Below are 26,180 nucleotides of genomic sequence, written 5' to 3'. Positions count from 1 at the left end.
GCAAGTTAATAAAGATTGGAAATGTTACAGAGCAATACCGCGACCCAGGATAAATGTTCAGGGTATATTGCCTTTCCTGACAGGAGTGTAAGCATGTTAGGAAAGGCAATATACCCTGAACATTACATTCAGGGTATGAACATATGTCATTCAATAAGATTGTGGATGGACTACTAATCACTTTATTTCACTATTCCCATATGTCCTGTTCCCAAAGTGACCATGAATTTCCTTGTCTCAATCTTGTCGGTATTTAATGACCGAGCAAAATGACCTTGTAAGTAAAGCATTCCTAAGATTCATTGTCTCCTGACTGTCAAAATATCTCCTCACCTCAGTCCTAAAAAGCCAATCCTTTATTCTACGTCCATAATTCTAGATTCTTCAGGGACTTGAAAATGCTTTTGAGTATCGACCTTGATAAGCGCATGATGTCTTGTGCACAGAGATCTACTCACTTTCATCTAAGATCCAGAAAATACAATTTTTCTGAATAGGTAGCCCTTTCATCATGGGAATCAAATATATCCTATCAAAAGCAAGGAGGCCAAAAATGTGCTCTCACCAAAGTCTAAGTATCTCCAGGAAGATAGCCTTACGCTTATACACCAAGACTCCTTACTGCCGATAATAAACATGTGCACAGTGCTTACAGGCGAAAAGTCTGTAAGGATAAGAAAGACAGGACTTCAATATGGATGTTTGCCAAGGCATATTCTAACCATTAATACTAACTTTTACAAATATTTACAAAAGTATAGACACTTACAATGCATGAAAAGGTGGCACAGTGGCGTAGCTGATGGAGCTGCTGCTTAACAGCACCAGAGACATGGGTTCAATGTTGACCTTGGGGTGCTGTCTGTACGGTGATGGCATGTTCTGCCAGTGACAACGTGGGTTCTCCAGTTCCTCCCACATCCCAATGACATGCCCCAAATGGAAAGGGGACTGGATGAGGAAGCGGGATGACATAGTGTGGACCTGCTGGGCCCAATGGCCTGTTTCCATGTTGTATCTTTCAATCATTCACTCAATCAATCAATCGATTAAAAAACATATTTAAAAATCGGCTTGGATATTGAACCAGAAATGTTGACTTAAATTGCTTGTCGCATTTTCTTGTTTATTCATTTTATGAGATGAGGATGCCACTGGTAAAACCAACATTTATTGTCCATCACAATTGTGCTTGATACGGTGGTGTTGGTGAGCTAGCTTCCTGGACCACTGCAGCCCTTCTGGTGAGAGTAGCTGAATACGCTGTTGGATGGGGAGATTCAGAATTTAGACCCAACAACAACAATGATGTAACAGCAAGGCGATGGCCGATTTACATTGGATCTTGCAGCAAGTGGTGTTCCTATGAGCTTGCTAATCCTATCAATCTGGTTGGGTTTGGGAGATGGTGCAGATGAACTTGGGTAAGATACTGCGGTTTCGTTTTTCTGCAGTTTATTAAGATTAAGTATTTATATAAAAATATTTAAAAACCTGCAGTGCAAAGAGGCAGGTCTGACCATGAAGCTCAGCTCGAGCCAAAATCCAGGTATGATTATTCCATCACACTGGCCAGCGTACAACATTTATTGATCTTCTACTTCAACAAATAATACTTGGCTTCACTAGCCTCCCCTGCAAAAATAATTATGCCATTAATCTTCTCTAAAACCTTCAATCCTGTTTCTCTATCGATCCAATTCCATTTTAAAGATGCCAATTGAACTCCCATAAAATACATGCCCTTGGAAGTAGTCCATTATTTCAATAAACCATGCTTCAGTTTGGTAGCCCGACATGCTCTGATTAGCTCTGTGTTGGGCAGGGGTCAGACAGTGAATACTAAGAGATACTGTGCATGTTTATGTGTTTGTTGGGGAGGGGAGAGATAATGGAGAGGTTTAGACATTATTATATTCATTCGGGCTCAGGTCAGGCCCCAATTTTCTTTTACATTTGTCACTGATTTCCTGAATATATTATTGTTATCAAATCTCACTCTGGAGACTTGAGCACATAAATCTAGACTGACACTCCCGTGCAGTGCCGGGGGATTGCTGCACAATTAGAGTTGCTATCACTGAGCTCAGATGTTAAACTGAGGCATCATCTATTTTCTCAGATGAACCTAAAGAATCAATGACATTGTTCTGGCAAAGACCATGTAAGCTATCCCCTTAGTCCTGGCCAAGATATTGGCTTCAATGTACATTTCTGAAACAGACAGTATGGACAGAAGCTAAGTGCTACAATTTGAAGCTTGCTGTATTCAAAACTTCTTTGGCGTTAGAATGTTATGAAGTATTTTGAAAGAGACATTAAAAAAGTGCGTATTTTTGTTTGAATTTTGAATTTCATCTATTGTCATCATAATTGTTACGAGAGATTTATGAATATTATACCCATGTTCATTTCTGTTCACCCTCTACTGAAATTTGTCAACTTTCATCTGATCTATACTGTACAGGTCTCCCCTTGGTCTTTTCCTTTCAATGTTACAGCACATATATTCAAACAGGGCATATTTTGCATTCTACCTGCATTCTACCATCTAATCACAGAATCTCACGTTGCAGGGGGTATAGGGAGAAGGCAGGAACGGGGTACTGATTGAGAATGATCAGCCATGATCAAATTGAATGGTGGTGCTGGCTCGAAGGGCCGAATGGCCTACTCCTGCACCTATTGTCTATTGCATCAATGCCACTATTTCCTTCAATGCACCTGCAAAACATTTGTGAGGTAGTTCTCAGCCCTTCCGTGTCCAGTTGTGGCCTGACATTGGACTGTGCTCCTTCTCCAAAGAGCCTATGCAGTGGCTGCATTAAGCTTCAGCACATTCTCCAGCATCTCGAAATGCTTCCCTCGGCAGCATTCACTTGCAGTCATCTCTTGCCACAGGAACAAGCTTTGCACAGACCAAACTGCATCTGCTACCAAGTTAAACACAAAATGCTGGAGTAACTCAATGGGTCAGGCAGCATCTCTGGAGAAAAGGAATAGGTGACGATGTTTCAGGTCGAGACCCTTCTTCAGACTGAGTGTTAGGGGAGAGGGGAACAAGTGTTATGAAAAGGTACAAAGAACAAACGAATGAAAGGTATGAAACGAACAAAGCAACATCTGCAGTTTCTTCTTACACACTCTGTCACCAAGTTAATGTTTATCTCAGCTCACATCTGCCTGTCTTCTTTGCCCCATGAATATTTTAGCACACATTAATCCCTCTAAGTTTTAGAGTCACTCTGTATGCTCTTTAAAACTTTTCTGCCGTCCTTTCGAAAATGGTCCGACTACAAAATATATGCAATGCATATGAGAGGTAACTCCATCAGTGATCAATACCATATGGATCTCATTCTGGCTCACTCTCTAATGCTGTCAAGATCCAGCTGAGCCCCTTTTTGACAACTACCTCATGTATCCAGATGTTGTCAGCAAGGTATATTACACTATATTAAGTCTAGGTTGCAAATTACAGCAGTGCATACATTTCAAAACGATCACAGAGGCTTTCACGCACTTTGGTGTGTTCCGAAAGAATGTGAAAGGTGATATATAAATTATTATTTTTTGGTAATATCAGGGCAATGGAAAGGTTGAAGATCTTTTGAATGCTCTTCCTGTTCATATTTTCTACCCTTCTTTTTTTAAATCTAAAGCACCACTCTTCGTGTGTGAGTGAGACAAGTAGAAAATTCTGCAGACAAAAGGGAATGCATCTTGGCAGAGATGGCAAAGATTTTGTTTTTGCTGAAGTGTGCTAAATGGTATCAGTTTGCTGTGCAAACTCTAACTGTACCTGAGGCCCCTTGTTCTGCAGGGGTGTAGCTAAATTCATGCAACACACAGAATATTGCATACATATTAATCTCCAGGTAACTACTAATCTTTCCAGTCTAACGAGAATTACGATAATTGAGCACTGCTGGCAACACAAATTGCTGCAGCAATTTTCTTTCTAATTTCCAACAAGCCAGCAAACACTTTGGGAGAATTCTTGCCCATTGTGTTATTCCATGTCTTTGTGTAATAGGAGTTGAAACCCACACTAAGTGGGGAAGAGAATGGCAGTGGGAAGAAAACGCAGTAACAACACTATGGGTGGCGCAGTGGTAGAGTTGCTGTCTTACAGCGAATGCAGTGCCGGAGACCCGGGTTCAATCCCGACTACGGGTGCTGTCTGTACGGAGTTTGTACGTTCTCCCTGTGACTTGCGTGGGTTTTCTCCGAGATCTTCGGTTTCCTCCCACACTCCAAAGACGTTCAGGTTTGTAGGTTAATTGGCTTGGTAAATGTAAACATTTACATTTTTGTAAATGTAAAAATAGGAAAGTGTTAATGTGCGGGGATCGCTGGTCGGCGCAGACCCGGTGGGCCGAAAGGGCCTGTTTCCGCATTGTATCTCTAAACTAAACTAAACTAAACTAAATTGTGTTAGGAGGTGGTGAACGTTGCCAGTATCGATGCAGGGGAATGTAGGTCTGAAGAAGGATCTTGACCCAAAACGTCACCCATTCCTTCTATCCTGTCCAGCTGAGTTACTCCAGCTTTTTGTGTCTATCTTTTACTAAAGGGCTGCCTGTGCAGGCCAAGTCTTTGGGTATTTTTACGGCAGAGATTTACAGATTCTTGATTTTTAAGGGTGTCAGGGGTTATGGGTTGTAGGCAGGAGAATAGGGTTGAGGGGGAAAGATAGATCAGCCATGTTTGAATGGCAAAATAGATTTGATGGGCCGAATGTCCTAAATCTGCACTAGTCACTTGTGAAATGAAATTGTGAAAAGAGGGTTCAAAATTGCCTGTGTTAATTGAGGGGGTGGGGAGTTCAGAATGAACCAGATGAAAGATGAATTAAACAGTGAGAGGATGGGTGGTGTGGCCATCGGAACAGTATTTGGAAAAGGCAGCATTTAGAAAAACTAGCATGCACTGGAAAAGGCAAAGCAAATGAATGCCATAAACTGAAATGAGCAGGTAAAGATGTTTCATTAAGAACTGGAAAAATATCAGCCTCTACGCACAGGAGGGGCGCAGAAGAAAGGCGGCTCAATATCCAGGCAGAATAAAAGGCGTACCTGAATGGAGGTGAAGAGGTGAATCTCATCTTTGGAGATACAGATACAGAGATGCAGCTTGTAAACAGGCCATTCGGCCCACCGGGTCTGTGCTGACCAGCGATCACCCTATACACTAGCACTATCCTTCACACGAGGGACAATTTCCAATATTACCAAAGCAAATTAACCTACAAACCTGTACATCTTTGGTGTTTGGGTGGGAACCAGAGCTCCCGGAGAAAACACACGTGGTCATAGGGAGAACGTACGAACTCCATACTGACAACACCCGTAGTCAGGATCGAACCCTGGGTCTTTGTCGCAGTAAGGCAGCAACTTGACCACTGCACCACTGTGCCACACTAATCAAGTGAGGTGAATGAACATGGGTAATATGGAGGGAATGTTAGAAGTCGCTGGCTGATCTTTGTGAAAACTGTAAGGTGAGCTGCCTGCTTCCCAGGTCAGCATTCAAGCATCGACATCGGCTTCATTGCAGGAGCCATGCTCAACTTCCTGGCAGTGTGATAAATTGGATATTGCTGCCCAAGGGCCATGTTCTGATGGAGTTCAACCAGCAGGAAGGAATTCTCATTTAATAGTCAAGATTACAAATCTACCAATTGTAAAATAATATAGTTTTCAGAGTGCAGAAGGTAATAAATCATTTCTGGAAGCATGTCCCGGATCCAGGGGATCGAGAGAGCACTGCAGTGTTAGTAAGCTTAACTTTAACTGAGCTGAATGGGATCTGCTGTTCTGTGGCCTCCAACACCACACTGTTCAGTGCATTGACTCCTCAAGCCAAGGGAAGATTAGCATCTGCTGTCCTGGACAAGAATAGACATTGTACTCACATTGATTGATTAACTATGTTAAATCAATGATGATGTCTAATTCAGAAATTCTCTGCTAAATCTATATCTACACCACAAGAATCGTGACGAGATTTGTTTAAGATGAGACACACAACCCCACCACCTCTGAGTTTAGCATGTGCATTTCCAGTAAATCATTTTTGCAGCCTGCAATGGTTTAAATCATTAATCAGTGTCTGTTTATAATGGCATTACACTTAAACTGTAGAGATTTTGATTTCTATTTTCTGTGTAAGCATTTGTAGTTAAACTTAGGATGAGTTTAATTTCACTTTGTAATGTGCTGTGCGTACATATATTTAATTTTAAAGTTCTGACATGCCATCTTTACATTTAAAAGCTTTTAATACTATGTATTCCGGCTAAATCTAGAAATTATTAAACTGTGGATAAACCTATATTTTTCCCATCTGCTTCATGTCACTAAATAAGTTGAACTTATTTGTTCACCAGAAAGGATTATTTCTGGGTCATTTAAAGTTATTTGATTAAAACAATTAAGTACATGCTAATAATTTATAAATAGCCTTTTAAAAATATGCAGATTATTAAGAAGGATTTGAGTAGGGGTCCATCTGGGCCAGAGATTATACACACAGGTTTTAACCTCCTGAAGGATAAGGTCATTCGAAGCAGCAGCTGGTTGAGTTTAAAGTTCATTGTGAGTTTCCATTGTAGAGCACACATCATTGATAATCACTGCAAGGAAAGCAGTGGGGAGTAAGTAATGTCCCAACCATGACAAACCATGTTGGATCAAGGGTGAGTCGTTGCGTTCTAATTAATCCATACTTGCTGAGATAGGCTTAATGCCCATTCATCATCTGCCAGTTTACCAATGAGCTGCTGATGACCTAAGGACTTTAAGTGCTTGTATTATTATAAATACTTCAATGAGATATAGATCCATCAACAGCCTTTGTCAGCGTAGCTATCGTGAAAACGTTCTGTATATCCAACAGAGAAAAAAAAACAAGCCCTTATACATATATATAAATATATATATAGGAAGGAACTGCAGATGCTGGTTTAAACCAAAGATAGACACAAAAAGCTGGAGTAACTCAGCGGAACAGGCAGCATCTCTGAAGAGAAAGAATGGGTGACGTTTCAGGTCAAGACCGTTCTTTAGACGTCACCCGTTTGTTCTCTCCAGAGATGCTGTCTGTCCCGCTGAGTTACTCCAGCTTTTTGTTTCTCTCTCTCTATATATATATACATATCTACCCGAGAGCATTATGGTTCCCTTTGCATCGTTGCTAACTTTTATTTCTAACTTTTTTTCCATTAGAATCCATAATAAAATATTTTATCTGTTTCAGTGCACATACTAAAATATCTTGTGAAACACATGATCAAGAGGTTTATTCCAAACCAACACTGGGTAGCAGGCAATGAGCTGCTGTGAAGCATTGTTCATTGTGCTTTTTGCTGCAGATGGGCATTTGTTGCTTCCTTTCCCAGCCACAGACTTACTGCATATTCCCTATTCTCCAAACAGCATTTCTGAATGTACTGATTTTGTTTTCATTTTTCTTCCTCATGCAGAGGGGATATTTCTCATTTCCCTTTTTGCTGGAGGCCAGTTGCCACAAATACTTGGGCAATACTAGCTTTCATGTACGTGGTGTTATTCTACAAAGGGACACCACGTCCTTCAGCCTTAGTTTGTCTTTGGTGTCCAATATCTGGTCGCACAATATTGTAATTGGGCCTTAATAATAATTAAAACATCACTGTTAACAAGGCCTCCACTTCTCTTTGGAAGTGCTGGGTTGTGAGTGCTCTTGTGACACAAGGCCAATGCTAAACAGGCTAATATATTTTCCAATGGACGATTGAATGAAGAGAATCACCATTGAACAAATTTTAAACTGGTTTATATAAATTCTAATTATTTTGTATTCTATTTCAAAGCAGACTTCAGAACAGCACACAATACCGTCCCCATGATCAAGACAAATAAGTGTTTCTGATGATTAGCATTTCTGATCAAACCTACCTAGGGATTGAAGCCCATGTCACTGCCTGAAGGTATCAGGTCACTGACTGCTGCAAGGGCTTCTTTCTAGGGTTGTGGGATATATTTAAGGCCACCCCAAAGGATTTAATGGACCTTGTCCTTCTCCATGATTCTTCTCCAGATCCTTCAGTCCAACAGAAGAGACATACAACATCTTCTGCCATTTCTGTCAGGGTATAATCTCCCACCCTCCCTTGCAAACGTTCAGGGCCTATTCCTCTTCCTTTGGAGGTGCTATGAAAAACATAAGTATTGACAATCACAGCCACATTATTCTTTACTCTTCTTAGTACGCAGTCCTTCAAAGAAGCTTTGCCTCCCTCTGAGAAGATGACAAGGATTGGTCTAAATGCAACCTCACCTTCTTCTCCCTCAACATATATGTGATAAAATCACTTCTCAAAGGATTAGCTCCTGCCCAATCTCACTGATAGCCCGATCCGCATGTGTAACACATTATAGCTCGAATTTACAATTTAAATTTTAAATTTTAAAGGAGATATGCAGGGCAAGTTTTTGTACACAGAGTGGCGGGTGCCTGGAATGTGCTAGTGGTGGTGGTGGCAAATACAATTGTGGCATTTAAGATGCTTCTAGATAGGCATATGGATGTGCAGGAAATGGAAGGATATGGATCATGTGCAGGCAGATGAGATTTATTTTGGCATTATATTCAGCAAGGACCAAATGGTCTGTTCCTGTGCTGTACAGTTCTATGTTCTACCTTGTGCCAGTATTCCCACTTCTCAACAACTTTGCCCTCCCATCTTTCTAGAACGAAACTCCAATCATAAAATCATTCTCTGTTCTATGTTTGCAACTTCCCTTAAGTTTCTTACTTGGTGTGCACTATAGAGATTTTTTTTTAAATGGTTGAAATAACTTTGAATCAAGCACCTCCTCTTACCTCATCTACTGCACTCAGTGCTCCCAATGTAGCCCCATTTGCAGTGGTGTGACCAAGCATACACAAAGCGATCATTTTACCAAACACTTGCACTCGGTCCTCCCAGGCCTGCTGGTTCTCCAGTTGCTAATCCTTTTCCCTATTCCCATATCGACCTTTCTGTCCTGGGTCTGGGAGAAGGCAGGAAAAAGGGGTTGAGGAGGAAAAATAGATCTTCGTAATAAAATGACGGAGCAGACTCGATGGGCCAAATGGCCTAATTCTGCTCCTATATCTTTTGGTCTCTTCCATTGCCAGAGTGATGCCACACTCAAACTGCAGGATGGCACCACAAATTCAGCTTCATGAGCTTACAACTCAACAGTGTGAATGTTGAATTCTCCAAATTTAGGTAATTTTAGAACATCATTTGGGACGTAGTTGGACAAATGGAATGCAGAACATCCATTGCCCTTCAGTGAAATCAGTTTAATGTTTCAGCAAGGAATGACGCAAAATAAATCACAAATGAATTTGTGCCTGTCAAGCATGGATTAAAGGAATCTATATGCAGTGACAATATTGAATAGTTTTATCAATTAGACTTATTGTGTTTCTTCATGATTGAGTAAATCCAGCTAATTTTTCTATCCGTTAAAGGAGAGATAAGAAACATGCCCACAAAATGTTTTGGTCCCAACTTGGGTCAAAACGCGAAATGCTGGAGGTTCTCCGCAGGTCAAGCAGCATCTGCGGTCCTGCAGTTTGTGTGTCAGGTCAAGCAGCATCTGTGGAGGGGAATGGACAGACGATGTTTCAGGTCACTACCTTATTGCAGACTGAAGGGAGGGGGGGGGGGGGGGGGAGGAGGGATAACGGAAGTGGAGGGAGAGAAAATTAGAACAGAGAAATGGGGTGGGTCAAACCTGCCAAACCTGGAGGAGACAAAATCGACTGTCTGTACCTGGTCTGCTAAACACTTTAACTCCCCCTCCCATTCTCATACTGACCTTTCTGGCCTGGTGTCCTGGGCCTCCTCCACTGTCAGAGTGAGACCCAATGAAAATTGGAGGAACAGCACCTCATATTTCACTTGGGCAGCTTACAACCCAGCGGTATGAATAATGATTTCTCCAACTTCAAGTAACCCGTGCTTTCCCTCTTTCTCCGTCCCTCCCCATCCTAGTTCTCTGTCTAGTTCTACTGTCCTCCTGGTTAAATATTACTGATTGTGTGTCACGATGCTCACAATGAACCATTCTACATTTCCTTATCAACTACATCTGCTTTTATCTCTCGTTTTCACACCTTACCCTTCCATATCTCTAGACTCCCTCCCCCCTGATTCGGTCTGAAGAAGGGTCTCGACCCAAAACGTCACCGATTCCTTCTCTCCAGAGATGCTGCCTGTCCCGCAGACTTACTCCAGCATTTTGTGTCTTTCTTAAGTGATAAGTGGATACAGGTAGGTAGACACAATATGCTGGAGTAACTCATCAGGACAGGCAGGATCTCTGGAGAGAAGGAATCGGAGACGTTTCGGGCCGAGACCCTTCTTCAGAGGGATTGGTTGGCAGATGGGTGGAGTAAGTGACAAAGGGTCGAGGTGAAAAGGAGACAAAAGGGTGTTCGATAGTGACAGAGTGGGAGGAGTGAAATGTAAAGCTGGAGGGTGGGATATGGGTGGAAGGGGACAGGAGGGAGGGGAAAGAATGGGGATAAAAGTGAAAAGGAGCATGTTGCCAGTCTGCCAACCTGTGATGAACCTGTTCATCATACTCCTTCAGCTACAAGAACAATAGAAGGATGATGTGAAGTCTGCAGATTCTGCCGAAGGCAAAGTAAGACATTCTTAGTGGAAGAATGGGTAGCAACAAGAAACTGCTGATGCTGGTTTACAGAAAATAAAGAGACACATGACACTGCAGTAATTTAGTGGGTCAGGCAGCATTCCTTGTATTTTAGAACATTTTCAAAGTTGCCATTTCTTGTGGAGATCTCACAGTGGAGCAGTCAAAATGTAGAAAGAAGAAACTGCAGATGGTAGTTTGCAAAAAATAAAAAGGCACAGGGTGCTGTGGCAACTCAGCGGGTCAGGCTCCAGCCCTGGAGAACACAGTGGATGGGTAATTTGGGAGATGGCATGATCCCTGTGCAGCACATGTTGGGCTTTCGTGTGCTCCTGAGGAATGAACTCAAGGTTCTTGGTGCCTTCCCGAATGTTCTCCATTTTAAATGAACTTGAACCACGGATCCCCATGAGTCAGTGGGATGTTACATTTTTCCAAGAAGGCTGTTGACAACCTCTTTGAAATGTATCATCTGTCAACCTGGTGATCTATTTACAGGCTAGAGCTCAGAATAGAGTGTCTGTTTCAGCAGTCTGGTGCCGGCATATGAACAAGATGACCTGTTCATCTGAAACAATGAGGTATATTTAGGATCTCGTGCTTGTGGACCTTGACTCGGGAGAGGACACGAACATTGACGTTCACTTCTATTGCATATAGTTTTGGAGGACTTTATGGAGATAGCAATGGCTGTACCCCTAAATGCTTTCCGGTAACCTTTACAGCTCAAGAGGGCAAGGTCGAGTGGATGGCACAATGGTACAGCTGACAAAGCTGATACCTCACAGCTCCAGCAAACTGAGTTCAATCCTGACCTCCTGTGCTGCCTGTGTGGAGTTTGTATATTCTCAAGAGTCAAGAGTCAAGAATGTATTATTGTCACATGTCCCAGATAGAACAATGAAATGAATCGGTTGAGAAAGAAAGATATATCAGCCATGATTAAATGGATTCAGTTGTGATGTAATGCTAAAGCCAATCAGCCTGGTCATGCCGATGTGAAAAGTCTGATGCTGAAAAAACAAATTGCCAGAGGAAAACACCAGGTCAAGCTGCTGAGTTCCTCCATCGGTTTGCTTTTTTACTCAGGATTCTAGCATCTGCAGTCTCTTGTGTCTCTGTACAAACTCTTGTTCTACTTTCTCAAAGAGCAGCTTGGGGTTGTCCCAAACCATAACAACCAACAGGTCAAAGCCATCTAATTAGCTTAATGAATATCTACACTCAGCTGCAAAACAAACCACCACAAAGACACTTGTTATATTTATATTGAAGGGAGTTCAAGAATGATGCAACCTTTATTTACATTAAAATATTAAACAGATATAACCTAAATGAAACCCATGGTAGTTCATAACATAAGATTTTCTATCTTAGATAAGGTGATAGCTAACTTTGGGTTAGTATTTTTTAAATTAATCACAGCTGCTGATGAGTCTTTAACAATGTCTTTGTTTAGTTTACTTTAGATTAGAGATACCACGCGGAAACAGACCCTTCAGCCCACCAAATCTGCGCCGACCAGTGATCCCCATACAATAACACTATCCTACACACACTAGGGACAATTTACAATTTTCACCAAAGCCAATTAGCCTACAAACCTGTATGTCTTTGGAGTGTGGGAAGAATCCAGAGATGCCGGAGAAAACCCACACAGCTCATGGGGAGAACGTACATACTCCGTACAGACAGCACCCACAGTCAGAATCAAACCTGGGTCTCTGGCGCTGTAAGGCAGCAACTCTACCGCTACGCCACTGTGCCGCTTTGCCTTGGCTACCTGAAATGAATTTTAGAAACATAGAAAATGCAGGAGGAGGCCATTCGGCCCTTCGAGCTAGCACCGCCATTCATTGTGATCATGGCTGATCATCCACAATCAGTAACCTGTGCCCAACTTCTCCCCATATCCCTTGATTCCACTAGGCCCCAGAGCTCTATCTAACTCTCTCTTAAATTCATCCAGTGATTTGGCCTCCACTGCCTTCTGTGGCAGAGAATTCCACACATTCACAACTCTCTGGGTGAAAAAGTTCCTTCTCACCTCAGTTTTAAATGGCCTCCCCTTTATTCAAAGACTGTGGCACCTGGTTCTGGACTTGCCCAACATTGGGAAACATTTTCCTGCATCTAGCTTGTCCAGTCCTTTTATAATTTTATATGTCTCCCCTCTCATCCTTCTAAACTCCAGTGAATACAAGCATAGTCTTTTCAATCTTTCCTCATATGACAGTCCCGCCATCCCAGGGATCAATCTCGTGAACCTACGCTGCACTGCCTCAATTACAAGGATGTCCTTTCCTCATATTACTAGACCAAAACTGTACACAATACTCCAGATGTGGTCTTACTAGGCCCCTATACAACTGCAGGAGAACCTCTTTACTCCTATACTGAAATCCTCTCGTTATGAAGGCCAACATTCCATTAACTTTCTCCACCGCCAACTTTCAGTGACTGGTGTACAAGGACACCCAGTTCTCGCTGCACTTCCCCCTTATCTAACCTGACACCATTGAGATAATAATCTGCCTCCTTGTTTTTGCCGCCAAAGTGGATAACCTCACATTTATCTACATTATACTGCATCTGCCACACATCTGCCCACTCACTCAAACTGTCCAGGTCACCCTGCTTGATATATGAAGACAATGTCCTTCCTTTGTTCATCATTTTTCTTCATTTTGAATGCACGTAGCTGCTCGTCAGGTAGAAAGAATTTGGTTTGGTTAGACATAGTGACTTTTATACAGTCACTTGGAAACAAGCTATTTTGATATTTTAAGGTGTTGAATGCAGACCCCACCAATTGATAGGAATCATTTGCATTGCACACTAGGCACACACTGCAATGAAGAAGAATAGCAAGCTGAAACGTTAGCTATTCATTCCTCCACAGGTACTCCTAACCTGCTAAGTTACATCAGCACTTTGAGTTTTGCTCAAGATTGCAGCCGTCGCAGCTGCGGCTTGCCTGCAGTCCGTCTGTCTTTTGTGTTTTTTGTTGTTTTTGTCTAAATTGTAGTTTTAATATGGTGTAGTGTTTGTATGTTATGTTTTGGGGAGGGGGGGGGGGGAGGGAACGGGAACTGTAAAATTCTCTCTCCCGAACGGAGACGCGACCTTTGTTTCTGTGTCGTGTCTCCTCCGTTCCCGTTGCGGCCTACCATCGGCCATGCACCTGGGACCACCTGGGGCTCTGGCCGCCTTCGGATGCTGCGGGAGCGGCTGCGACTCGTCTCCGGAGGCTCGGGCGCGGGCCGCGTGGACGTCGGAAGCCCGCAGGCCCCTGGATGGGGGCCGACATCGGGAGCACCGGCAACGGCAGCGTGTTCGCCCGCCCCGAATCGTGGCAACTCCAACAGCCTGACCGCGGGAGAAGACGGCAGGGGAAGAGAAAAGACATTGTGGCCTTCCATCACAGTGAGGAGGGGACTGGAGGAGACTCACTGTGATGGATGTTTCTTTTTGTTTGGTGTTAGTTTGTGATTGTATATGTTATTGCATTTTTATTGATTATTCTTATTGGTCTTATTGTTCAACTGCGGGTAATGTTTCATTTCACTACACATTTATGTGTATGTGACAAATAAACGACTATTGACTATTGACTATTGATATTGATATCTGCAGTTTCTTATATCTCCATTTTACATACTAGACAATTGGCTTCCTTTCATTACAGTCTGTGCTCATTACCATTATTGTACACCCTTGTAACATAAGCATATGTGCAGTTCACGTTTTAAAACTTTGAGAACATATGGAAATGCAGATTCTGGAATCTTGAGTGAAACTCAAAATATTAGAGTAACTCAGCTGGCCAAGCAGTATGTGAGGTGTGCGATACAAGAAATGGCAGATGGTGATTTACAAAAAAAGAAACAAAATGCTGGAGTAGTTCAGCAGGTCAGGCAGCATCTCTGGAGAACAGGTGACGTTTCGGGTCAGGAATCTTCTTCAGACTGATTGTGGTGGGGGAGGGGGTGGAGAAAGCTGGAAGAGACATGGGGCAGGACAAAGCCTGGTGAATGATAGGTGGATACAGGTGAGGGGGGATGTTGATTGGCAGATGATTGGACAAAGGCTAGAGATGAAAAGATAAAAAGTATAAGATACCAATAGAAGAGGTGAGAATTATGAAGCTAGAGGAAATAAATGTAGGGGGAAGAAGTGGGAGAAGGAGAGAAATGTGTGTAAGTCCAAGTGGGAAACAGGAATAAAAGGAGGAATGAAGGAAAAAATAAGAAGGGGGGTTGTTTTTAGGTTAGTTACCAAAAATTGGAGAATTCGATGTTCATATCAATAGACAATAGACAATAGAGAATAGGTGCAGGAGTAGGCCATTCGGCCCTTCGAGCCAGCACCGCCATTCTCAATCAGTACCCCGTCCGTGCCTTCTCCCCATACCCCCTGACTCCGCTATCCTTAAGAGCTCTATCTAGCTCTCTCTTGAATGCATTCAGAGAATTGGCCTCCACTGCCTTCTGAGGCAGAGAGCTCCACAGATATCGTCCCTCTGTAAGCAACCCCACCCTTTCCACCTTCCGCAGAGACTGTTCCCTCTACTACTCCTTGGTCCACTCATCCATTTGGACCCAACCCCCCCACCTACCCGGGTACTTTCGCCTGCAACCACAGGAAATGTAACGCCTGTCGCTATACCTCTTCTCCCTCACATCCATCCAGGGAACCCAGCAGTCCTTCCAAGTGAGATTCATGCGCCCCTCCCCATACCTCATATGCTGCATCCAATGTTCTCGATGTGTCCTTCACAGCAACGAGACCAAGCGTTGATCCGGTGACCGTTTCACTGAACACTTGCACTCGATCCACCAGGGCTTGCTGGATCTCCCGGTTGTTAACGATTGTAACTCCCCTTCCCATTTCCATACTGATCTTTCTATCCTGGTCCTTCTCTGAATGAGATCACGCGCAAACTGGAGGAACACCCTCTAATGTTCCGCTTGGGTAGCTCACAACCCAACCGTATGAACATTTAAGTCCCTAATTTAGCCAACTCACCTACAAACTACGCTCTTTTTTTCTTTTCCTCCCCCTCTCTTTATTGTGCCCCACTTGGACTCTCCTTCCCACCCTCCCATTTCTCCCCTTCCCACTCTCCTTCCACCTACATTCCTTCCTCGGGCTTGACGATTCACACCTCTTCTATCCTTGGCTCACACGTTTTTGTGTTTGTCGTTTTATCACTGGCCTTTGTCCAATCAACAGAGAACCTATAGCTGAGTACCTGCACAGCTATTCCATCATCAAGTATCTTTCTTCGAATATTCTTGCCCAGCGGGTCGATTTGCTTTGCTTTAAAGGTGTGCAGATTTGCTTGAATCAATTATCTGGGAGGTTGCCTTCAGGTAATTGAAATCTGTATCAAGGGTAAACTGAAGCTAAGAATGATCACGTCTGGTGTTTCAATTGATAAAAACCATGCACATATAAGAATCTGAAGCAGATTAAATGGAACTGTGGCATTGTAAATAGTTGTGAGATGTGTTGCTTTTTGGAAGTGAGTGCAGGATGGATGCTGGGGTGCTAAGCGAGGCTAGAAATTGTCCCAACAATTTTCTCATTTGTTCTCATTCTCAATGCAATGGCTCACTTCAAACAAGCTTGCTACTGAAAAAGAGCTAATTTATCAGACAAATCAAAACCTGTTCAACATACATCACTTTTACCGCAGAAGCAAGCTTATCCCAACTTCAGACATTGGGCGGCACAGTGGCATAGCAGTAGAATTGCTGCCTTACCCGAGTTTGATCCTGGTTACAGGTGCTTGTCTGTATGGAGTTTGTACATTCTCCCCATGACCTGCGTGGGTTTTCTCAGAGATCGTCAGTTTACACACACACTCCAAAGACATACAGGTTTTTGTAGGTTAATTGGCTTGGTATAAAAATGCTAAATTGTTCCTAGTATGTGTAGGGTAGTGTTAATGTGCAGTGATCGCCGGTCGGTGCGGACTCAGTGGGTGAATTGCCTGTTTCTGTGCCATATCTCTAACATAAAGTAAAGCAAAGCTACAAAACACAGATAGATGATGCTTGTGCATGCAAATCTTCAGAACTTAGAGTACCAAGTAGTTGACTGACTTGCTGAAGCGTATTATACCTGTCTCCACTATACTCCAACAATAAAGATTGATAACAAGACTCGGGGATAATGAACTGCATCCCATCTCTAGGAACCACCTCGCAATGAAGCCAGATATCGATGATGAAGTTCACCATTGCCTTCGGAGCATTAGCACAGCCTTTGCCCTTCCATTAACAAAAAAAATGTTTGAAAATCAATTCCTTAAACCTGGGACAAAACTCAAGGTTTACTGGTTAGCAGTAATTCTTGTCTCTGAGAGACGTCTTTGCTCTGTGCTACATCCAGCTCTGTGCTCTGTGCTACCTCCAGGTCTGTGTTTGCTACCTCCAGCTCTGTGCACTGTGCTACCTCCAGCTCGCTCTGTGCTACCTCCAGCTCAGTGCTCTGTGCTACCTCCAGCTCTATGCTCTGTGCTACCTCCAGCTCAGTGTTCTGTGCTACCTCCAGCTCGATGCTCAGTGCTACCTCCAGCTCGGTGCTCTGTGCTACCTCCAGCTCGGTGCTCAGTGCTACCTCCAGCTCGCTCTGTGCTACCTCCAGCTCAGTGCTCTGTGCTACCTCCAGCTCTGTGTGTGCTACCTCCAGCTCTGTGCTCTGTGCTACCTCCAGCTCGGTGCTCAGTGCTACCTCCAGCTCGGTGCTCAGTGCTACCTCCAGCTCGGTGCTCAGTGCTACCTCCAGCTCGGTGCTCTGTGCTTTCTCCAAGTATGCATGATACCACCATGTGCTGTCTCTGCAAAATTCCTTCAAATCCACTGACAAAGTAAATGAACCAATAATACCTTTAACCATCCAACATCCTTTCATTAAGGTTTATAATTGCAATCAGTCTCTCAAGTGAACTGGCCTGATCGGGTGCATTTCTGACACCTGAAAAATACTTTGGCGAGCTCCATAATGGAGCTTTGGTCCTCATTGGAGATTGAATTTGGCAAATGGCCAAACACAAAGGTAGAGATTAACAAATGCAAGCGATTGAAGGTCTTCTCAAAACTGTCTTTGTTTGAGGGAATTGCTGGCTCAGGAGGGTGAAGGGGTGTCTGGATGTCTTTAAGAAACTCCAGTTCATTCATCAGGAATGAGGAGAAGCCCAGCATAAGTCCCAGCATAATGATGTTTCCACTAGTGGGAGAATCTAGGACTAGAGGTCATAGCCTCAGAGTTAAAGGACATTCCTTTAGGAACGAGATGAGGAGGAATTTCTTAAGTCAGAGTGTGGTGAATCTGTGGAATTCTTTGCCACAGAGGGCTGTGGAGGCAAAGTCAGTGGATATATTTAAGACAGAGACAGATAGATTCTTGATTAGTACAGGTGTCAGAGGTATGGGGAGAAGGCAGGGGAATGGGGTTAGGAGGGAGAGATAGAATAGCCAGGATTGAATGGCGGAGTAGACTTGATGGGCCGAAAGGCCTAATTCTACTCCTAACACTTATGTTAAGCGGCAGAAAAAATGCACCTCCCAGATTCCCCACCGAACTGCCTTCCCCATTAAACACATCAACCCCACCTGTGGCAGAGTCCATGGGTCACACATTGGCTTCATCAGCAACCTCAGAGCACGTAGAACTGGAATGAAACCAAGTTATCCTCAATCCTGAGGGATTATCTAATGAGAACGAGAAGATAACCTTGATTCCTTTTCAATGCTGGATTTGGATGCAACAAAAAAAGCAGAGTCGAGTCAAACCGATGTTGCATACATCTTTCAGTGCCGTCTCAAAAAGCTGTCCAGCAATACCAGGTCAGTTCCTGGTACTTAAAATTGTCTACATTCTAATGTAGTGGAGATTCCCCGGCAGCCAGAACAACACAAAACAGCTGCTCATACAAAAGCTTGCACATGTGCATTTATTTTTAACAGTGCATCTGGTCACTGTTCGTTCCCAACTGGCATCATGGAACAGAGTTCAGAAAGCAACTGGCAGCAATTAGAAGACATAGCTCCCTCGGACAGTAAGTCTGGTTTCCAATTATGTCAGCACTGTGGATGCCATTACAGCTGGAGATGTCTGCTCTGTGCAGATGAAGTTCAGAGGTAGCAGGATTTGCATCATTACAATAGCAAGTTATCAAGACACAAAAGTAGGTTACAAGTCACATCATTCAGATGTTATGTATTATGCACACAGCTGACCAAGCCTTTAATTAAGTAAATATATTAAAGCCAAACTAACCCTGTTCTTCAAGTATGATGCATCTTGTACCAATAACTATGCTTTTACGTAAGATGCAAAATAAATCTCATTACATAAATATAAATGGACTTAGATACAAGAAGAAAAACAAAATGTGGAAAAGAAGGCTTTTTTTACACCAAGATTGTGATATTGATTAATCAAGATTAATTTGGATGAAGGCATGAAGGAAAATGATAGAAGTGGGATGGGAACAGAGTGGGCAAACAAGCTTAAAACTGTTTTTTTAGGTAGAGCATTTTGAAAAATCATAAAGTTATTATGGCAAAAGGCAATTTTCCAATCACGTCCAAGCTAAATCCTTGTGGAACAAACCATTCCATCCAACTCCCCTTAATACAGTAAGGTGATTGAATTCATGAAAGGTTGTCTCTACTGTCATGAACACCATCACACATCACCTGTGATATTAAGATGTCAAGGTTTTATTGATTGTGGATGATCAGCCATGATCATATTGAATGGTGGTGCTGGCTCAAAGGACTGAATGGCCTACTCCTGCACCTATTTTCTATGTTTCTATGTAAAAAGGAACGTTGGTATTTTACAATATTCTCCATATTGTTAAGATTTTTAGGCAACCCACAGATCATTCGTAAATATATCCCATCCTAAAGAAAAATGAATGAAGGTGCAGCAAGGATGCATGTTTGCCCATGAGATTATTGTTAGAATTTTTTAATACTAGAAACTGCATATGCAAGAATAATTTACAGAGACTGCCCTCTTCCACACCAATATTTCTGTCTCTGCCTCATTCCATCTGCTGTTGCAAGCCGCTTCCCAGTCTTTATCATTTCCACTCCAAGCAAACCTCCTATATTCATTTAGTAATGATAAAGGAAACAGGCCATTGCTAGTTGAAGAGTAAGGGGAATCACGGAGGGGAGCAGCGAGAGAGGATACTGCAGAACTCTCATCAGTGAGAGGAGGAGAACTTCCTCAAAGTAAACATACCTTTGAGGAGATTTTGCAGTCGAGCATGTTGCCGAACTCTCTTCGACGAGAGTTCTGCAACATCTTCTCTCGCTACTCCCCCTCTGTGATTCCTCCTGCTCTCCGACTAACAATGGTCTGTTTCCTTTATCATCCTAACTTTTTTGCATATCTTCCATTCATTGTTCTTTATCTCTCTACATTTTTGCCTATATCTCTCATTTCCCTTTTCCCTAACTAATCTGAAGAAAGGTCTCGACCCAAAACATCACCCATTCCTTCCCTCCAGAGGTGCTGCCTGTCCCGCTGAGTTACTCCAGCTTTTTGTGTCTATCTTCAGTTTAAACCTGCATCTGCAGTTCCTTCCTACACAATTGATGTATAAGGTCTCTGTTTAAAAAGAAGCATGGTGCAGTGGAGAAGCCATATGGCACGCTTGCCTTCATAGGTTGGGGGCATAAAATGTAAGAGTTGGGATGTTTATGTTGCAACTTTACAATACACTTGTTAGGCCATGCTCGAATTACCGTGTACTACCCTGGTTATAGACAATAGACAATAGGTGCAGGAGTAGGCCATTTGGCCCTTCGAGCCAGCACCACCATTCAATGTGATCATGGCTGATCATTCTCAATCAGTACCCCGTTCCTGCCTTCTCCCCATACCCCCTGACTCCGCTATCCTTAAGAGCTCTATCTAGCTCTCTCTTGAATGCATTCAGAGAACTGGCCTCCACTGCCTTCTGAGGCAGAGAATTCCACAGATTTATAACTCTCTGACTGAAAAAGGTTTTCCTCATCTCCGTTCTAAATGGCCTACCCCTTATTCTTAAACTGTGGCCCCTGGTTCTGGACTCCCCCAACATTGGGAGCATGTTTCCTGCCTCTAACGTGTCCAACCCCTTAATAATCTTATATGTTTCGATAAGATCCCCTCTCATCCTTCTAAATTCCAGTGTATACAAGCCTAGTCGCTCCAGTCTTTCAACATATGACAGTCCCGCCATTCCGGGAATTAACCTAGTAAACCTACGCTGCACGCCTGCAATAGCAAGAATATCCTTCCTCAAATTTGGAGACCAAAACTGCACACAGTACTCCAGGTGCAGTCTCACTAGGGCCCTGTACAACTGCAGAAGGACCTCTTTGCTCCTATACTCAACTCCTCTTGTTATGAAGGCCAACATTCCATTGGCTTTCTTCACTGCCTGCTGTACCTGCATGCTTCCTTTCAGTGACTGATGCACTAGGTCACCCAGATCCCGTTGTACGTCCCCTTTTCCTAACTTGACACCATTCAGATAATAATCTGCCTTCCTATTCTTACCACCAAAGTGGATAACCTCACACTTATCCACATTAAACTGCATCTGCCATGCACCCGCCCACTCACACAACCTGTCCAAGTCACCCTGCAACCTCATAGCACCTTCCTCACAGTTCACACTACCACCCAGCCTTGTATCATCTGCAAATTTGCTAATGGTACTTTTAATCCCTTCATCCAAGTCATTAATGTATATTGTAAATAGCTGCGGTCCCAGCACCGATCCTTGCGGTACCCCACTAGTCACTGCCTGCCATTCTGAAAGGGACCCATTTATCCCCACTCTTTGCTTTCTGTCTGTCAACCAATTTTCTATCCATGTCCGTACCCTACCCCCAATACCATGTGCTCTAATTTTGCAATTTTGGTTGTTATATAATGGGAAGGAGGTGATTGTGCTGGAGAGAGAGCTGAGGAGATATACCAGGAATTTATCTGGATTTGTAGTTTTAAGTTAAGGAAATGTTTGGATAGGAGCAAAGAAGCTGAAGGATGACCCAAAAGATTTACAATTATGAGGCATAAATAAGAAAGATGGTTAGAATATCTTTCCTCTGATTGGGGTATCAAAAAAAAGAGGGCATAGGTTTAAGATGAAGGGTAATTATTTTTATACAGAGAGTGGTTGATATCTGGAACATGCTGCCAGGGAAGGTAATAGAAACAGATACAATTATTATGTTTAAGAGGCAATATGACATGATTAAATAGACAAGGCCTGGAAGGATACAGTCCACATGCTATCAAGTGGGAGTTGAGTAAATGGGCACAAAAGTCAATATGGACATAAAGGGGAAAAGGGCCTGTTTCTGAGCTGTTGGACTCTATCAATTTAAAAGCAGGGAAGTGACACTGTGTCAATTTAAAGCACTGGACGATTGCATCGCAACTGTGGTCAGCATGGTTCAGGAAGGACATGAAAGTCTTAGAAAGGATGCAAGTTAGTCCAAGGAAGAGGGGTATCAACCATAAAGCTAGCCCGCAGAAGCTGGCTTTGATCGCCTTTAAAGGTTAAGATGGCTATTTTCTGTAAGGCCGATAAAGGGAAGCAGCTCCAGTAACAGGTGGTTCTCAGATTTGATAAGTGAAGCAAAAGTTGATAGGAAACTCTTTTTTTGTTCAGCAAGTAGGATACCAGTGGGTTGCTTTAGACAGTGGACTGAATGTCTTCTTTCTGTGCCAATCCTGGAACAGGTCTAGAATTCCATCGGGGTCTCACTGTCTGGAATTTCCTTTCAAGATAGAAAAACTTGCATGAAAATAGCATCCTTCACATTCCTTTCACCTCACAGCCAGTGAAGTACTTGTAAAATAATTGATGTATGGTAGAAAATGTGGCAGCCAAGCTTCCATTAAAATGAGATACCAACCGGATAATCTGTTTTAGCTATACACTCGTAGAAACATCCACACTGAAACAGGTCACAATTCATGCCAAACAAAAATGTGGTTACTCTATTTCTTTTCTATTATTCAATATTTTCTAATAAAGTACGTTATTGGTGAGAAGTCAATGTTTCATATTTTGATTTGATATTGATTGAAGGAAATGTTGGCCACAACACCAGGGATCAAGATAGTCCAAAAACCCTTCTAAAGCGCCATCTAAATCACTTTGTTGCTCTATCACCTCTCAAGAACAAGACTGCTAATTTGGGTATGAACTGGAACACTTAAATTATTCAGCATCCCATCAAGAAACAACACAACTTGATTTGGCAACTGGTTTGCCCAAGAAATGGCAAAGTTGTGGATGCAGTTCACCATGTAAATAAGCCTCTGCTTCCCGCTTCTATCGATTCCATCTATACTTCACGCTGTCTCGGGAAAGCAGCCAAAGGCATTTTGTGTATATCTTTGGTATAAACCAGCATCTGCAGTTCCTTCCTATGCATATTGATGGACCACTTACCATTGGTTATTCCCCTTTGACCCTCTCTTGTAGGATAGAATGTAAAGCTTGAAACCACATGCCATCAGACGTCAGAAGAAGGGTCTCGACCCGAAACATCACCCACTCCTTCCCTGCAGAGATGCTGCCTGTCTCATTGAGTTACCGCAGCATATTGTGTCTATCTTCGGTTTAAACCAGCAACTGCAGTTCATTCCTACACCCTTCAGCCCACTGATCTTAGATCACCAGTTCAATCTAGTTCTATCTTATTCCACTTTCGCATCCACTCCCTATATGCATGGGGCAGAACACAGAAGTCATTTATTGTAAAAACCTGCACATATTTAGGATGTGGGATGGCACCGGAGTACCCACAGAGGAAATCCACACGGTCACAGGGAGAATGTGCAAACTCCAAACTAGACAGCAGCCAAGGTCAGGGTGAAACTTGAGTTTATGGCACTGTAAGCCAGTAGTTCTACCAGCTGCACCACTATCATTCTCGATTTTGAATGAATAATAGTTGAGCCTCCACAGCCTTCTGGGTAAAAAAATTGCAAAAGGCCATCATACTCTGCAGGAAGACATTTTTCATCATCTCAATTTTAAATAGCTAAACCCTTATTCTCAAACTGTACGCCTTGGCCTCGTCTATTTAGCCAGGAGAAATGTCCTCCCTGCATCCAGCCTTTAAGAATTTTATAAGCTTCAAAGTGATACCTTCTTGTCCTCTAAATGTTGGAGCATGCAGGTTTAATTTAAACAGTCCTTCCTTATAGAACAAACCCACCATCCCTGGAACCAGCCTATGAATCTTCACTGCACATTCACGAGGATATGTATATTCTTTCTTAGAGGGGGAGATCAAAGCTATACACAATGCTCCATGGGTGCTCTATAAGATTGCAATTAGACGACTTTACTCATTTAATCAAACTCTCTCATCACAAAGGCTAAAATCATTTATCCTCCTAATTGCTTGCTGCACCTGCACATTGCCCTTTGGTGATTTGTGTGCAAACACAAACATGTTCCTTTGAGCATCGGTACGACCCAATCTCTCATTATTTAACAAATGGTCTGCTTTCCTGTTTTGACCATGCAATTTTTCACACTATATTCCATCTGCCATGTTCTCAAAGATTCAATCCATACCCCCTTGAAGCCTCTTTACACCCTCCTTACAATCCCACCTGCTCTAATATGTTCACTACTTGTTTCTATGAAATAAGAAGTAGCTCAGCTAAGTTACAATTTTAAGGCAACGACTACGCATCACACACAATCTATGTTCTACCTCTTCTGATACTTGGAAGGATGAAGTTAAGCATTAAAGCACTAACTAAATTGTATATTTGAATTTCCCCGGTGTGGGGCGAATAAAGGAATATATTATTATTATATTACTATAACAAACTTCTCAGTGTTTTCATTTAATTAATCTGTATAACTTAAATCCAGGTTTTGTAATGAAATGTTTGTGGGGTGCATTATCTCAGGAATCTATAGTATTTAACAGAGTGGAACAGTGCCAACTTTGCTTCATTAACATTGTTTCCCCTCTAAAAACCAACATCTATTTTTAGGGTTTAATACATGTTGATAGCTTAGAAATGCCAGTTTTGCCATTTTGAAATACAGGGGAAAATAATTCAAATTTGTAAAGTACAGCTTTCACTGAAAGTCTGTTTGTTTGCTGTCTTTAATTAATGTGTTTATTTTTTTATAACCTAAATTGTAGGCTCATAGATTACATAATCAATCTGTTCAGTAAATCTTAGGCGAATGATATGTTGGCCTATATTTAGGCGAATGATATGTTGGCCTATGTAATATATTTTGGTGGGAAGAGTTTGCATTTAATTTCTTTCTATCACTATTGTTCACCTGGATACAGGACAGGTTAAATAAAGTCCATGTAAGATCACAGAGAAGTGCATAGAATATCCATTGTCAAAAACAAAACAAAGCCTTAAGAATTAAATTATGGCAAATGTCAAAGGTATGATATATTGTGAAATATGCAGGAATTCAGTGCTTTCTGCAGAACCCAGAAGCTTTTAATTGATCCCTGAACCTTGTTTGATACTGAAATCCAAATTAAATTCAATGAGTTGAATGACTGAATTCTGCACTCTGCAGAATGAGGTGATGTTTGCTGGAGTGGCATTAGGAATCCTTCAACCAATACAAACAACTTATAGAGAGTGGGCAACACTGGACCTTACCAGAGAGAGGGCAACACTGGACCTTACCAGAGAGTGGGCAACACTGGACCTCCTGTAGGGAAATGAGGCTGGGAAAATGACTGAAGTGCCAGTCGTGGAAAACTTATGCCTTAACCATAATTCATCAGTTTTAAAAGTGGAACATGCTACCACCAGCTTACACTTAGTTGTGTAAACTATATGTATGATCAACCTAAAAGTCACTACTGTAACTTTGAATTATTTAGAATCTAAAGGATAATTTGGCAGACACGAAGCATAGATGGGAGTTGTAGAAACAAAGAACTGCAGATGCCGGTTAATACACAAACCGACACAGAGTGAAGTCTGAAGAAGGGTCTCGACCCGAAACCTCACCTACCAAGTTCTCCAGAGATGTTGCCTGACCTGCTGAGTTACTCCAGCACTTTGCATCCACAGATGGAGTTGTTTGGCATAGCATCATCGGTCACACCAATGTGGTGCTGATATTTTTTATGTTTTAGAGTAGATCATTTAATACTCTAGATTTTAAAAAGGTCACACGCATGAATTGTTAAGTAGCACTCTTGCTTAAAGCTCTAATTTCACAAATATAATGACATATCATCCTCTCTCTGTGTCGAAGGGAGGTAGCATACTAGGAAACATCCATAAACTAGTAAGGCAATCACGCATCCCATGAGAAAAAAAGTCTGGGGATCAGAACCAAAATGAAAGTTCAAGCCAACTGATCCAAAGTTAGAAGGGAAATAATAAAAAATTACAATGATTCAAAAGTCTTCATATTTTATTCTTGCACAGCAGTAT

The 26,180-nt window shown here is 42.4% G+C and overlaps 1 protein-coding gene across 2 annotated transcripts in view; it reads left to right on the top strand.

Moving 5' to 3' along the window:
- The window catches only part of pik3r3b (phosphoinositide-3-kinase, regulatory subunit 3b (gamma)), a 515,510-nt gene that overhangs the window by 258,244 nt on the left and 231,086 nt on the right, over positions 1 to 26,180 (top strand). The gene's annotated exons all lie outside the window — the stretch shown is intronic.

This window comes from Rhinoraja longicauda, chromosome 11, assembly GCF_053455715.1.
Source record: "Rhinoraja longicauda isolate Sanriku21f chromosome 11, sRhiLon1.1, whole genome shotgun sequence".
Lineage (NCBI taxonomy): Eukaryota > Metazoa > Chordata > Chondrichthyes > Rajiformes > Arhynchobatidae > Rhinoraja > Rhinoraja longicauda.
This window is presented reverse-complemented; position numbering and strand designations above follow the sequence as displayed.